At 40.9% G+C, this 11,281-nt stretch overlaps 1 pseudogene; it reads left to right on the top strand.

Annotated features, from left to right (window-relative positions):
• Positions 1-7,191: 7,191 nt before the first annotated feature.
• Positions 7,192-7,785, top strand: LOC147438746 (scarecrow-like transcription factor PAT1; annotated as a pseudogene).
• Positions 7,786-11,281: the final 3,496 nt, after the last annotated feature.

The raw sequence follows: 11,281 nt of genomic DNA, 5'->3' as shown, positions 1-11,281 counted from the left end.
TCAATATCTAGCCAAGTTTGTAGTCTATGATTAGATATGGTTACTACCTACAAAATACACACAATTGACCGAAGAAACTAGCAATATTGAGAAAGTTATACTTGCTACTCTAAAATGTATCGTATTCTTTAGCAATCAAAAAACTCAACCGTCATCATATACTATGCTATGTAGAATATTAGGTCCCCCAAAACTCAAGGAAGATTAGCTTTATGTTATACATTACACTTACACAATCAAAATTGAATTTGGATATCAAGAAAGCCACCAAAAAAATCATAAAAGTGCTAATTTTGGCCAAAAACAGGATTATGCAATTCTTGTAAATTAGTCATAACTTTCAATTTTAACACTTAGCTCTCCCTACAAGCATCAAAACATGTTGAGAACTATGAAGGTCTAACCTCTAGCCATCTAAACCTCACAAACATGAAGTTTAGAGTGGTATAGTTGCCAAAAATTGAAAAAAAACCAAGAACAGGACCCGTTTTTTCACGCAGTTTAGGTTCAAAAATGTTGTGCAAGAGTAAGGTTAATGGTGAGATCAATACTCAAAAAAAAATGCTAAGTTTTTTTCAGCTCATAAGGCAACTTTGTGGATATATAGCACCTAGAAATTCATTTTCATACTCTTCAAATAATTGAAGCAAAATGGTCACTTAACAGGACACAAAAGTGTCCTGTTACCATTCTCTTGTTAAAGATAAGGTATCAACCCATATATTTTTTTCATTAACTACAAGGTTCCTTTTGCTTGATGGGTCAATGCTTAGATTTAACATAATTGAGGCTTGATAAATATTGAAATTAGGCCGATTAATCTTGAAAGAAGACTAGTAAGTACATTTGATAACTCCCCCAAGAATTGTATATTGTTCTATAAACCATGAAAGATTAACCTTGTCATAAAAATTAATGTATAATTCTTGCAAATGATTTTCTCATGTTAAAGTGATCATTTAATATGGGGAAGTACCAGGGGAGTAAAAGCTAGAATATTGGTAAGGCTGCCATACCAATATCTATCAGGGATCCAAAGGAGGATCCAAAAGGGGACAGTTTGCAAAAGAGCAATGTGCTTCAATGGGGCTTAAAAGAACTAAGGTTCAGCTCCACTAAAACTTCCATAGGCTAAAGTTCCTAAATTTAATTCAATTGTCCAAAGGCCAAAGTAGGGGAAAATTGGATGGTCATGGGAAGACTAAAAAGGCTTCCAACATCCCTAGGAAGGAGGGGAAGAGCCCTAATGGTAGGGGATGAGGGAGAAACACACACACACTCCCAAGCTCTCCCCAAAGGGAAGAATGGACACATGGCAAACTCCTAGGCCAGTTGCCCCCAATTTCCCCTCAAATCCTATTGGATGGCCATAGAGGTGGACCAATGAGAATTAGGCTAGAGTAAAATTAGTCTAATCAATTTAAAAATGTTGAATAAAAGAACCAATAGAAATTAAGCTCCCTAGAAGACTATTGCACATTCTACCAAGGGGTCCGATGAGCATCCAGCAGCCCAATGGCTTGCCTAATCCTTTTGGCCAGAAGACAAAAAGGTCCAATGAGAGTTTAAATGAGTTATTTAATTACCTAAAGCTCTCACAAAAGGGGAAAGGGGGACACATGTCACAAGGCAATGGAAAGATAGATAGCCCTAGAGTGATGGGCGTATATACAATGCATAGGGGAAAAAACCTCCTAAAGAGGGAAAAAATGCCCCGGCAGTCCTAGTGTGTTCACACACATCACTACCACACGTATATGGTAACAAATCCCCCCTGGAGTGATGCGGTGAACGAGAGCTGGCACATGAGTAAAGGGAAGTGCCATGCCCTAAGGACAGGATCAGTCCACAAAGGGGAGTAAGCCCAAAGCTTTGCGGAAAGCTTCAAGCTTCTCACGAGACAATGCCTTTGTGAAAAGATCTGCAAGGTTGTCCTATGTTGGCACATAAGCCAAGCTGATCTCTCCTGCTGCGAGCCTCTCCCTGACATAGTGGTAATGCACCTCAATGTGCTTTGTGCGAGCATGAAAAACTGGGTTCCTCACAACTGCCAATGCGCTCTGACTGTCAGTGTAGATAGTGTTGGTAGTGTCCTGTCCAACACCCAAATCAGCCATAAGGCATCTGAGCCATACACACTCAACCGTAGCTATGAAGACTTCCCTGTACTCAGCCTCACAACTCAAAGTGGCCACAGTAGGTTGCTTCTTGCTCAACCATGATATACATGAACTGCCAAGCATGAAACAAAAACCACTTGTGGACACTCGCGTGTCAAAACAACCAGCCCAATCTGAGTCCGAAAAAGCATGTAAGTCTGGCGGCAATGATCCCCCCTTGGGATAAAACAAGCCAAGATGTAAAGTGCCACTAAGGTAGCGGAAAATCCTCTTGACATCCTGCCAATGCTTAGACCCTGGGCTATGCATAAATCTGCTGACCTGTGAGACTGCAAACTGAATATCTGGCCTCGTGTTGCATACATAAATGAGGCAGCCAACAGCAGTTTGGTAAAGAGTGACATCAGCAGGATCGCCAGCATCATGTAGACTTAACTTCAAACCTGTTTCCATGGGAGTGGCAATAGGTTTGCAATCCTCAAGTCCAAACTTACATAGCAATAGGTTTGCAATCCTCAAGTCCAAACTTACATAGCAATGTCTCTATGTAACTTTTCTGACACAAGGCAATACCACCATCACACTGCTTAAACTGTATACCCAAGTAATGATGCAATAGACCCAAATCTTTCATCTTGAAAGTAGCATTCAAATCAGCCTTAAATTCAGCAATATGTCTCTCATTTGGTCCAGTGATCAGCAAATCATCAACATAAAGAACCACAATGAGAAGTACATCACCCTCACGCTTTACATACAATGTGCTTTCTGTTGGACTGTTACGAAAGCCTTGTTTGACCAAATGAGTGTCAGCTTTCTCATACCAAGCACAAGGAGATTGCTTCAACCCATACAAAGCCTTCTTACATCTGCACACTTTGTCCTCTTGTCCTTTTATGACAAAACCGCGAGGCTGCGTTACATAAACTTCCTCAAATATGTCACCATTCAAGAAAGCAGTAACAATGTCTGATTGATGTACATCCCAACCAAAATGAGCTGCCAATGCACATAGAAAACGCACAGTAGTCATACGACAAGTGGGACCAAAAGTCTCTTCATAATCTATGCCTTTTTGTTGAGCATAACCCTTTGCAACAAGTCGATCCTTATGGCGATCGATCTCACCATTCGTCTTGCGTTTCAACTTGTAAACCCACTTCGTACCAATGGCCTTTTTGCAAGGAGGCAAATCACATAAAGTCCATGTGTCATTCTCTATAAGTGCATCATATTCTGATTGCATGGCAGCCATCCAATTTTCTGAATTTTGTGCTTCATCAAAAGTCAAAGGCTCCTCAACATCATGTAAGCTAGACACAGCCAAAGCATAACAATCTGATGCATAAGATGCATGGTGAGAGCCTGAACGAGTACGACTAGACAAAGGTGCATCCAATTTACTGTCACGCAAAGTGTGCGCCAGCAATTTTGGCATACCTCTAGCCTGCTCATTTTCAGTCGTTTCCTCATCAAGTACATCATGTACATCTGCAACAGTAATAGGCTGATCTAAAACATTTTCAGAAACCCCCATAGGCTGTACATTTGCCTCATTGGAACTTACATTCGTATTTCCACCACTAAAAAGAGGCAACAAAGTGTCATAAATGTCATGTGAGCTTACATTACTATCTCTAGTACATGACAGCAAGGGCTGAACGGAATCTTCCACAAACACTACACCAGAATACATTTTGTTTGCGGATGATACAACCTGTAACCTTTGCTTTCAGCACTATAACCAACAAAAATACATTTGACAGCCTTATCATCCAATTTTCTGCGCTGCACTTGTGGCACCAAAGCATATGCCAAACAACCAAAAACACGCATGTGCTCAATAGAAGGCTTTCTATCATGCCATGCTTCATATGGAGTAATAGACTGCAAAGCTTTCGTAGGACACCTGTTAAGTACATAAGTGGCACACATAATGGCCTGAAGACAAAAAGAATGCGGCAAAGCTTGACTTTTGACCATACATCGTGCCATTTCCGTCAGTGACCTGTTTTTCCTCTCAGCAACACCATTTTGCTGAGGTGTATAAGGCACTGTACATTGGTGTTTTATCCCACGACTAGCCAGAAATGCATTAAATTCATGAGACATATACTCCCCCCCTCGATCAGAACGGAGGGTGCCCATAGTACATTTCAAGACATTTTCAGCCATAGCCGAAAATTGTTTGAAGCACATAAAAACTTCGGACTTCGCTTTAAGAGGAAATACCCATGCATACCTGGAGTAATCATCAATGAAAGTCACGAAGTACAGGTAATTGCCCAAGGACGGAGTTTGCATGGGCCCACAAACATCACTATGCACAAGCTGCAACCTACATGTGGCCCGAATTGAACCATCCTTTGGAAACTTAGAACGCTGCATCTTACCCAAAATACAACCTTCACAAACATGTTTGACAGGTGCTTCAAGAGGCGGCAAAGAAGCAACCATATCAGATTTCTGCAAACGCAACAAACTAGCAAAATTCAGATGACCAAAACGTGCATGCCAAAGTTTTGCATCTGAAATAGCCCTTGAATCTGCAACAGCATTTGCAAAATTTTATCCACACTTGTCATACAAAGTGAGCTTATACAGCCCACGGCACAAAAGCCCAGATGCAACAATTTCATCACCAAAACTGAGATCATGAACTGTACATCTGTCATCCACAAATTTGACCATAAGTCCAAGTCTAGCAAGTGCGGATACAAACAAGAGATTCTTCTTGATCCCAGGTACATAAAGTGCATCAACATGTGTAAAGGAACTGCCATTAGTAGCAGTGAGCACAATCTTTCCAACTCCCTGAACTGGATAAGAGGCGTTGTTGGCACAAGTGACTGAATTCCCATGAGGGACAGACTCAAGAGAGGTAAACAATTCACGATGTGAGGTAATGTGCTTTGTAGCACCACTATCGAAATACCACACATGTGAATCTGCAGCAACTGAGAAGCATGCATCATGGATAGCAGGATTGTAAGTGCACTCTGCGCTAAATGCCCATTCTGCATCAATATCAGCAACACAGTCTCCTTTCACAGAAGACTCGACAATGGCTGCATTTGTAGTGGAACCAGCATTTGCAGTGGAACCACCCTCTTTCTTCTTAGCCTCTTTGGCCTTCAACTTAGGACACGACTTGATCAAATGATCATTGGCTTTACAATTATGGCAACGCATCTTCTTTTTGCCCTTATCACCAGAATTGCCAGACAAAGCGCTGCCAGCAGAAGCATTAGGAACAGAATTTTTGCCACTCGCAGCAGAACCATAAGAAGTGGTTGCGTTACCACCCTTTCTTTGAGAAGCAATAAAATCCTATTCAACTGCACGCTGTCTAGTCCTATTTTTTATGGAAAGTGACTCTTGCAACAGCAATGTGCATAATGCATCAAACTTGACAACTTGGGGATTTCCTTGGGTCATAAGTCCCCAAGTACTAGCAAAATTCTGGTAGGAATCTGGTAAGGCATCAAGAACAGTCTGCACAAGGGAACTGTCTGAAATGACTTCACCTGCAAAAATAAGCTGCTCATTGATATCCTTGACACTAGCAAGGAAAGTGTCCATATCATCTTCCTCATGCATAATCTTCGACTCCAGCTCTTTACGCAGCAAAGCAATTTTAGCCTCATTGCAGCTTGCATAAAGACCTGCTAAAATATCCCAAGCCTGTTTTGCAGATTTTGTTGAACAGATGTGATGGTGCACTTCACAGACAACGCAATCGATGCATGAGCCTACGCATCCTTAACATCCCAACGATCTTGTTCTGTCGTAGGCAACAAAACTCTAACAGCTGCAATCCTTGCAGCAAGACCTGCAACATCCTCAACATCGCCTACATCCTCAGAACCAGGACGTACATCAATGCCCTGCACAATGTTCTAGACACCCTTTGACACAAGAACATGTTGCATCATATAAGCCCACATAGGGTAGTTGTCCCCATCCAACCTGTCCTCAGCAGCAAACATCTTGAACACATCTGTGTTGTTGTTGTCAGCCATGGTAAATGCTGCACCTGATGTGAAAACTGCCCGAAAATAGGAGAAACGGAGCGGGAACAACCTGTGTTATATAGCACAAACCGTAGAATATTATAAGGCACCTATTATGCAGAAAACGGCACTGACAGAAATTCTGCACAAAATGACGAAATAGCCTGTGCAGTACTGCCTATAGTGGAAACAGAGGCCGAAATGAGCCCAAATCGAAATTCTGAGCAGACCAATCTCATCAAGCTTTCCCAAAATATTTATCGACCTACGAACGCTTGCCAAAGCTCACTGAAATCAGAGAAAGTGAGCACGCGTGTGCTGGAGCAGCTGACGACTAAGCCCGGGAGGACGTGACCTGCTTTGATACCAACTGTTGGAATTAGGGTTGCAGAGAAACACACACAGCATGGAGAAGACAAAGGAAGCTCAAGGCACACAATAGAGAGTGTGTTACTTAGTGTGCAATGGAAAGATAGATAGCGCTAGAGTGATGGAAGTATATACAATGCACGGGGGAAAAAACCTCCTAAAGAGGGAAAAAATGCCCCGGCGGTCCTAGTGTATTCACACACATCACTACCACACGTATATGGTAACAATGCTAGATGTAGTCTTAATCTATTTATTACTTTGGAAATGTATTTAAATTAAGTTTATAGATTTCTCAAGACCAAAAAAGTATTTTAAAATTTGAGAAAGATCCTTTTTGTTAATAAACCTTTGATATAGAAAAGTTTAAAATTGAGCATGCCTCTAGGTCCACTATATACCAGGCATTAAAATGCAGGTGCTTTCCTGCTATTGAAGTAAAGTTAGCTATGCAAAAACTTTGCAAAATATGCCCATACATCTAGGTTGCATTTATGGTAGCAAATTGTGCAATTGTTGAAGCATTTAGAAAAGAACCCATGGTTCATATCTTTGATTTCCAAATTGATCAAGAACAAAGTGTTTCTCTCTTATACAGGCTTTGGTGAGCAGGCCTAAAGGTCCCTCATGTATGCGTATTAGTATTGTTGATGATTCTATTGCTCACTCTTATCCTTTGGGAGGCATAGATGCTGGCTATTAAAATGAGGTTGGCGAATAACCTTGGTGTTTTGATTTCACCACTATTAATTCTTTGGAATTTGCAGGACTTCATGATCGAAAGGAAGTTTGGGAGGCCCTGGCCATAAATTTTTATCTACAACTTCATCATATGTCAAATGAAAGTGTTTGCCTAGATAACCCCAAGATCGCATTATAAGAATGTGCAAGAGTATGAATCCGAAGGTGCTCACTCTGGTGGAGCAAGATGGAAACACAAACACAGTGCCTTTTTTTGCCAGGTTTGTGGAAACTTTGGATTCTTACTCTGTTGTGTTTGAGTCTATTGCTGTGGCACTCCCGCAGGACGGCAAAGACAAAATGGATGCCAAGGATTATTGTTTGGCTCATGATATTGTCAATGTTATAGTAAAGTTATGAAGGCGTAGAACGAGTTGAGCATCATGAGATTGTTGATAAATGGAGAGCACGCACGGTTGATGGTTGGATTCAAGCCGCACCCACTAAGCTTATATGTAGACAGTGCAATGAAATCCCTACTTGAGTCCTACAATGAAAAGTACAAATTGAAAGAAGATGGAAAAGGTAAAATAGAAGATTAAATCTAGCACCTTCTGCATGGCATTAAGGTGTGGATAAATGCTAGCATCCTTTGTATGGCATCATTTGTGAACTAAAGCATGCATGCAGATAAAAGTGTGCATTTTTGCCAAGCATATTTTGACGTTATTTCACCTTGTTTAAGAAGCATAACCAAGGCAGGAGAAGAGATTGTGCTTACAAAAGTATCTAGTCAATAAAGAGGTCTTGGTATATGACTTTTTGTCCAATACTAGACTGAACTAGAGTTTTTCTTGAGTCAGAGGGAATAGATCATGGATTATAATTATATCTCTGCATTGAGGGCTTATACTCTAACTTTAGTGTGGTGGGCTATTTGTTGGCTCATTTGTTACTATGTTTTCAAAGATCTTTAAAGATAAGGTATCAACCCATATATTTTTTTCATTAACTACAAGGTTCCTTTTGCTTGATGGGTCAATGCTTAGATTTAACATAATTGAGGCTTGATAAATATTGAAATTAGGCCGATTAATCTTGAAAGAAGACTCGTAAGTACATTTGATAACTCCCCGAGGAATTGTATATTGTTCTACAAACCATGAAAGATCAACCTTGTCATAAAAATTAATGTATAATTCTCGCAAATGATTTTCTCATGTTAAACTGATCATTTAATATGGGGAAGTACCAGGGGAGTAAAAGCTAGAATATTGGTAAGGCTGCCAGACCAATCTCTATCAGGGATCCAAAGGAGGATCCAAAAGGGGACAGTTTGCAAAAGAGCAATGTGCTTCAATGGGGCTTAAAAGAACTAAGGTTCAGCTCCACTAAAACTTCCATAGGCTAAAGTTCCTAAATTTAATTCAATTGTCCAAAGGCCAAAGTAGGGGAAAATTGGATGGTCATGGGAAGACTAAAAAGGCTTCCCACATCCCTAGGAAGGAGGGGACGAGCCCTAATGGTAGGGGATGAGGGAGAAACACACACACAGTCCCAAGCTCTCCCCAAATGGAAGAATGGACACATGGAAAACTCCTAGGCCAGCTGCCCCCAATTTCCCCTCGAATCCTATTGGATGGCCATAGAGGTGGACCAATGAGAATTAGGCTAGAGTAAAATTAGTCTAATCAATTTAAAAATGTTGAATAAAAGAACCAATAGAAATTACGCTCCCGAGAAGACTATTGGACATTCTACCAAGGGGTCCGATGAGCATCCAGCAGCCCAATGGCTTGCCTAATCCTTTTGGCCAGAAGACAAAAAGGTCCAATGAGAGTTTAAATGAGTTATTTAATTACCTAAAGCTCTCACAAAAGGGGAAAGGGGGACACATGTCACAAGGCTATCAATTATGCTTCTAAGTTATGATTGGCTAAGCCTTGTAGGAGCCAATGAGAGGCCAGCACAATTTGCAAGAGGGGTCAACCAAGAAGAGAGAGAGGGCTACATTTTAGTCTAACACATTGCTACACACACACACACACACACACACACACACAACTCATGTGTGCAAGAATAACTCCATCTCCTTCTCCAGGCATTGAGAAGTAGAGGCCTACACCAACAACTCTTGGCTATGGAATGCAAATCCAACCAAGAGCCAAGCTTCAATGGCATGCTCATCTCCTCTCTACCATGCTAATTACTAAGCTAAGCTATGCTAATTAGAGTGACTATGTGAGGGGAATACTTCTTTCTTGTAAGATACATCTTCTTCCTCTCAATCATCTTCATTCCCTGCTAGCTCTCACCATTTATGAAGGTGTGTGAGGTCTTGGGACTGAGGCTAGGGACACTAGGTGTGTTTTTCAAGCATAATTTAGTGCATGAATCTTCCATCTTCATTGCACCAACGAGTTTTGTCAAGGAACACAAGAATTGTATTGTACAAAAGTCCCTTGATGAGAGAATCTATAATACAAAGCCTTTATGAGGTCAATTGTTCTTTTTCTCTCTCTTTTAAATTATTGTCAATGCCAAATTAGCTAGGTGTAAATTGCTATGTTGCTTTCTCAAATTAAGTACTCTCTCTATGCTGATTAGGAACTTGTTCTTAATGAATTGGTCATTATGTTATCAATTTTCGCTACACACAAGTTACTAGTGCATTAAATATTACATTGGTATCAGAGCTATTGGTTTCTCTTTTTGTTCTCAAGAAGAGAGGTCCTCAAGCTTGATACAAATGGTTGGTGTTATTAATTGCAAAAGAGTAAGTAGAGTTGAGATTTTTCATCCTCGAAGCACGCCTGCTTTATGCAGTTAACGGGGATAACATCAAGATCTATGGTCATAATAATGGAGTCCTACGGGTCTTGCCTATGGATTAACCATTATTGAGCTATTAGAAGCTTGATAGGAATCGGTGTTGTCTTGGCTCTGTTGAACCCTTTCTTCTATTCCTTCCAATTCATTATATTCAAGCCACGAGTATAGATTCTTGAGTGCTTATCTTTGAAGGAAAACATGAGTAGGAACTAGGGCTTGAAGTGCCAAAGTATAAGTAAAAATTTACACCTAAAATTTGCTAGTATGGTTTACAAGGGAAAATAGATTAAAATGACTATTGATAGATTTGATTTTGCTTATGAAAGAGCAACTAATGATTCCCCTATGCTTGTAAACTATCTTGTTTCTAGGCTTCAACAAGCCATGGGCAATCCATCCCTCCAAGGTGAATTGCTACAGCAATTGTGCACCCGTGGCATTCTCCAAACTCCCCACCAAGAAGAGAGAGTACCTAGGAAAGCTCCTGGTGAGACTTCCAAAAGAGGACTCTATCCGATAAGGGAAGAAGAGGAGGATCCATACGAAGGGCTCAAAAACATACAACTCGATGAGGCATATCCCTCCCAAAGGAGAACCCAAGTTTCAACGGTAGAGCCCCCACCAAAAGAACAAGAAAGAAGTGAGTCTCCTGCCTCCTTGGCGGAGATGGCTCCACAAAGACGGCGGGCAAAACACTCTCCAACACCCCCTAAACGGAGAAGACCATTGCATACTTCTCTACACCATAATTCAAAGAGGGAAGAGAGAAAACAAGAGAAGAAAAGGCGAGAAAGAGGTCACCCTCTTCTCCATCTTTCTTTGTCCTCTTCCTCTTCTGAAGAAAAAGATGGTTCATACAAGGAGGAACAAGGGAAACAAAAGGCGAGAAAGAGGTCACCCTCTTCTCCATCCTTCTCATACTCTTCCTCTTCTAAAGAAAGTGATGGTGCAGCTCTCAAACTACCCAAAAGTAGAGGCCATAGGAAATACAATGCCACCTAGAAAAGGTCATCCAAGCTAAAAAAGTTCAAAGAGGGAGAAAAGAACATCTCTTTCCTTACCAACGATGGCACTATGGTGCTACAGACAAAGTCTTGGCCTTTATCCCCAACAATTCGATGCATGGTTTGGAGATGAGGGCTTCATGGAGTCCTCTAAGCTACGTCATGTAGCTATGCATTTTCAAAACTCTACCAGACAACGGTGGTCTAGCCTACAAGAAAACGGTGAACCTCCACAAACATGGAAAGCTTTAAGAGCTTCCAT

This window comes from Adiantum capillus-veneris, chromosome 16 (assembly GCF_014529385.1).
Source record: "Adiantum capillus-veneris isolate H3 chromosome 16, ASM1452938v2, whole genome shotgun sequence".
NCBI lineage: Eukaryota > Viridiplantae > Streptophyta > Polypodiopsida > Polypodiales > Pteridaceae > Adiantum > Adiantum capillus-veneris.
This window is presented reverse-complemented; position numbering and strand designations above follow the sequence as displayed.